We start from the raw sequence: 6000 nt of genomic DNA, 5'->3' as shown, positions 1-6000 counted from the left end.
CGGCCTCCGCATTTTTATTTTCTGCTTCGCAACATAAATGTTCCATATTATGTAGTGTAAACTTGTCCAATATGGACATTACTACCAGCAATATGAGCGCTGCTTAGATATTGATTCACAAAAGGCTGAACACACAGAAATTGTTGTTATACTATATCTTTTTTAATTTAAAAAAAAAAAACCCTGTATAACTTTTATGTGCCGTTCACTTGTTTCTGCCACGGACTCTAAAACTATCCAAACAGTGAGTCTGCTCCATTTTCCTGAAACTGGCAGCACAAGAGCTGGATAATGGAGGAAATGTCATTGACGTTGACGCTCTGTTTGCTCCTTAATACACGTTGTCTAGCCTCACTTAAAACATTCTGCCACACAGATCACACTTATATTCAAACTCTGTGCCACTGGGTCTGTGTGACTGTAAATTCTGCAGACAATGTTGTGAGAATGACGGCAAACTGGAAGGTCACAAATTAATTAAAAATCTTGTGTGATTTGAAAACAACTATCAGTGATGCGGTTCTTAACAATAGTGGGATGAAATTATCTTTTCATCGGTATTTTCAGCCTCAGTAGCTTTGAAACTTTGTGACGAATCTGTTTGTCAAAGTTTCTGGTGGAGGTTGATGAGGAGAGAGGGAGTCAGGGGGAGAGAGAACTGATGGTGGGAGTTGGTGTGTGTGTGTGTGTGTGTGTGTGGTGGGGGGTTAGTGGAGACGTCGGTCCTGCATTTGAACTTAACCTGACTGTGGCCTGGGACTGACGCAGCAATTAGCACCAGGGATCAGCATCAAAAGGAACGGCGCAGTGTGAGGCTGGTCTAATTAGTCATATGAACGGAGGCAACAGACCGACCACTGCATGCCTCAGCTTTTGTGGAGGGTGTGTGTGTGTGTGTGTGTGTGTATGAGTGTATGAGTGTGAGTCTGACGTGCCTCAGATCAAAGCAGTTAACGTGTGATCTGATATGATCTGTTTCTGAGATCAAATCAAAACATCCCCACAGTTTCTCTGCTCACCTCCTCCTGCAGGATTCATCTATTTTTCATTATTACTCTTTTGTTCATTCCATTTTCCTCGGAGCTTCCAACAGCATGAATTCATATCATGGAGACTTTGTCGTGAGATGATGCAACAAATAAAAAGAAGAAAAATGATAACACCTGATAACAACAATTATATCCAAACTGAAAGATTCTGCAAAACTCTCAAAATACGTTTTCTGTATGTTTAACAGTAAACATCTTGTTCACAATGTATTTATTTAGTTTACATAAGGTTCCCTGTAGTCAGAAAAATAAATTATAATTTTATCTGATCTCAAGGCATCTGGATTGACATTTTTAATCAGCATAGTGAAGAATTTAAATATTCAGGATCCAGGGTCATTTCATGTATCATGATGCAAAAAACTTAGGCACATTGAGGGAAATGCCATTCATGAGTGTTTGCATTGGCTTGAGTGAATTTTCAGATAGAGGTTTAGTAACAGAAAACCAGGCCTTATTTTTCAAGCTTATATTGGCATTGGTATAGTAGATGTTATGATACTTCAAAGGATACATGAAGAACTTGACCTGCTGGTGGCGCTAGATGAAAGGTAAGGTGATTGTCAAAGTCTTTTAAAGTCTTTCTCTGGGAACAATGAACGTCTGTAGACATTTTCTTAGCGATCCATCTAATATCTGTTGAGATATTTCAGTCTCAACCGTAATGGTGACTGGTTAATACCACATGGACACCGCTGGCTACTAATATTTTGCCTCTGCCTGAGTTTCCATGTAAATTATCCAGGTTTGTGTTCAAGCTGGTTCTGTTGTTCCACCTGTTAAGAGCTGCAGGTGTAAAACTGGAGTTGAATAAATCACCACCCCGCAGTGGCCCCATCAGCCCTGCAGGTGAACGCTTTCATGTAATATTCAGAAGTATCTGTGATAATGGGGATTTACATTGACAAAACAAACCTATGCACATATATTAAATGGGTTCCTGTAGGCAAATAGTCGCCCCTGCCGCCTGCTCTGTAATCTGGTAAAAAATCATCGGCGAGGTGGACGGGTCGGGTCACGACAACAGCCATTTCATTACTGTGGCTCAAATTTCCCAGGATTCAATTCAATCACAGGGCGATTATTTTTCCTCAGATTCCACTCTGCGGGGAATTGGCTGTCGTTTGTTGCTGACCTTTTCGCGCCGCGGCCATTTATCTGGAGGAATAATTGTTCAGATGGTTTCGCCGTCATATCCCTGAGTGCTGCGGCTTGTAGGCTGTCGGTGTGGTGAGGCGTCACCTATCCTGTTATCTGCTACCACTGACAAATACTGATGTGAGGGACGAAGAGCACAGCACACTGCAAAACGACTCCACTGCAACAAGTTTAATATGCTGAGAATCTTTTTCTTGAAACATGTGAAGGAGCCAGGGAACAAAAGGAGAAAAGGTTCAAGCGTAATGTTGCGTGACCTATAAACACACAGATAAATCTGTCTGAATGAGTCCAGCTATTATTGCTGATGATCCTGAATGAAATGATTTCTCCTTCTTTAAATTTATTATTCAGTTTTTCTGAATTTCCTTGATGCCAGTGTTTTCTTCCCGACAGTAACATATAACTATCTACTTCATTCTGCAGCGTCAATTTCTAACAAGTTGTTTTAACTATAACTGATATAATTCTTCTGCTTCTGTTCAAGAATATTAACATTATTGTAAACAGGCCTAAAAGATGAATGTCAGAGGAAAATTGACAATATAATCAAAGATCATCTAAATTAATTTGAAAAATGGCATTTTCCTTCTTAAAAAGTGAATAAGCATGTCATTTGGCGGACGCTTTTATCCAAAGCAACTTACACTTAGTGCATTCAACATCTATGAGGGGCCATTTAGGGGTTCAGTTTCTTGACCAATGACAATTCAATTTCATTTGCTAATGAAAGAACAGCACTTTTGTGTGCATATCATGGTTTCAACTGCATATTTATATACATTGTTGGTGTAGAAATACCTTTCACGGCTTCAGGAAACATGAATATATTCACAGTAAAGCGATGAAAAGTTGAAATCCTCTATTTTGGTCATGGTTTGTATTGTTATTTACTAAAATTATAGTTGTAGGAAATCCTATAGTATATAGACAGATGTATACATCACCTGTCTTATCCATCCTGTTGTCAAAATATTGACTAATGGATTAAACTTCTGTAAAATTAAATTAATCAAAACAGAAAATAATATTATTGCATACAGGGAATCTGATAAATTAAATATCTAATTATATTGATTTGGGATTTGGGATATTTGTACATCATGAAGAGACAGGCATATTTAGAAACCAGCTGGAATGAGATCACCACATGTAAACAGGCTTTATCATAGATATTATTCAGTTGTATTTGTGTTTTACAAATGAAAGAAAGCTTTTACAAACTTTTTCTGTTTAATAATTATATTTTGAGTGATTATCACTAAAGATTTTTATGAGCGACTGGGTCATTTTGTTGTATTTTGGGGTTCCTGGCAGCTTTGTTAAATTCAATTAAGTCATGCATCAGACTTGTAACTGAGTTTGTGCTGGAAACAAAAAGGACACCATGCATGTGGGGTAACGACAGAAACAGAGTCATTCATAAAAGGAAAACTGAGACGATAATTGTCGGTTTGGATGTTATAAAGCCATATAAGAGAAAAGACATACGTGTGTCAATGTCATCCAGTGGTTTCATCTCTAAAGATCCATCCATCCTCCATTTTTTTGGCTTCTAACCATCAATGATTAGTCAACGAACAACAAAAACAATCTATTCCTTGTTCATTTCCCTGTTTTATATGCAGCTCATCCTGTATTCAGCTGTGAACGACACCAGCTCTAACCACCATCTGTCTCTTTTTTTTTTTTCTTCTTCCAGGCCGTGTGTTTCTCTGAAGCTGCTCCGGCCCCTCAGAGTGTGAATAATATTCAGTAAGGAGTAAACACTTAAGTGGGAAAGCTTTTAGCACATTATCCACTGGCAATTGCAAGGTAATCTAGTTTTGCCGGCGCAGGTCTCTTATTAAATATCTGCAGCAGCAGATTTGCATTCAGGAGTCTCCTAATGGGTTTAGCTGCTCCGCGGATCTCTGGCTCGGTGTTTGTGTGAGGCCCCCGGCTCTGAGGGAGGAGAGAGAGAGTGACATTGAGGATGAGAGGTGATCCTGCACACACACACACACACACACACACACACACACATACACCTTTGGAAAACATCTAGTCAGCGTTCAGTTAGCAATTCCTCCTTGTGAGCCTCAGATGTGACTTTTTGCATCATCAAACATTTTGACTTTTCAAAATCATGTCTATCTACGATCAGGTCTGTGGTGAAAGCTGTGCCCCTGATTGGCTGCTGCAAACCAAGCAGTGCCTATCAGTTGTATCCAGGAAGAAAAAACATTCTGCCGTGATAAAGACTCACCCTGAGGTGACGTCTAGACCGGATTCAGTCCCTATCAAGTTAAAAGCAAGGGAAATAAAAATAAAAAAAAGGTTTCTTTAATCCATCTTGAAAGCTTTCTTCTTTGATATGAAATTGAATGAGTGAGTAAGGACAGTAATATGATCAGAACAGTGGAGAGGCCGAGTCTGGAAACCTGCAGCATAGACTGGATAAATGTAATAGACTGCAGACTGCTCTGTTGTCACCATTAAGACCAACTGAGCTGTTCCACTGTTACAAGTGGGCCTTAAAAATAATGTGCATTTCCTGTTGTCACGTGAAAGTGTGTGTGTGAGTGTGTGAGTGTTTGAGTGTGTGTGTGTGTGTGTGTGTGTGTGTGTGTGTGTGTGTGTGTGTGTGTGTGTGTGTGTGTGAGGGTGTGTGAAAGATTAGGGGCTCACTGGTGTGTGTCATAGTACGGATTAACCCAAGACTGCTGCTCCTGCACTCAATAAGGTTCCTGTGTGCGTGTGTCTGTGTGTGTGTGTGTGTGTGTGTGTGTGTGTGTGTGTGTGTGTGTTTCTGTCATAGGCTACCTTTGGGGACACATTTCAGACTAAAGACCAGTTAATTGGGGACAAAGGCGGAATCACAGTTTTATAATATGTGGGTCAGTGGTCGAATGAAGACGGAAAATAGAGAAATAAGACTGAAATAAAAAATATATTAAAACACTCCCATGAACTGTTGTTGAGATGATCAGTGTGTACTTTGAATCTGCATGTTGCACTGTTGGTGTTTTATAGTCGGTTGAAAACTTCCCTCAATGTCTGACACTTGTTCTCACTTTATTAATATTGTTTAGAAGTTCATCGTAGCAACAAACAGACAAAACTTCTTCACTCAAATACACTTTAAGGAACTTGCTGAAGTATTTTGATTTTATGCTACTTCCATAAAGCTTCTATCCCTCGACCCCACAACAGTTTCTGAAGGAAATATCACAACTGCAGGTCCACTATGACTATTTCGATAAAATGCATATATTATGCAACAGTAATATTCTGAATTAACATTTAACACTGAATGGTGCCACTTCCCTTTAATCTGAACAGAAAACATTTTACTTATCGCTTTAACACTTCCGTGCTTGGTCACGTCAAGTTTTAATGTTTAACCTGTCACGGAGTGGTATTTCCACTTTTACTTCAGTGAAATGTGTACAAAATTTGCAGAGAACACTAACATAAAGAAAGAAAATGAAAAACTCAAATCAGAGGATGCAGCACCAGACGTTTAATCTGTTTTTGCACAGAACCTAAAATGAAAAGTTTGTTTATTCCATATAGTGCAGTAAAACATACATGTTCAACAGACTGAGGTTATTGTTATGATATAAAAAGCCCATTTGTGGAAGGTGTGTGTGCAAAGCTGCCATCATCTTCTCACTGCTGCCATTCATTATCAAGTATCCTATATTGCACCATCTCAGCCAAACGCCTCCAGACAAATCTCCCCTGTTGACAGTCTGGGTTTGTGGTTCCCAACAGGAGGTCTGGGAGCCTCTGAGGGCCCCAATCATAC

Source organism: Paralichthys olivaceus, chromosome 13, assembly GCF_024713975.1.
Source record: "Paralichthys olivaceus isolate ysfri-2021 chromosome 13, ASM2471397v2, whole genome shotgun sequence".
In the NCBI taxonomy this organism is placed as follows: Eukaryota; Metazoa; Chordata; class Actinopteri; order Pleuronectiformes; family Paralichthyidae; genus Paralichthys; species Paralichthys olivaceus.
Note: the sequence above shows the minus strand (reverse complement) of the source record.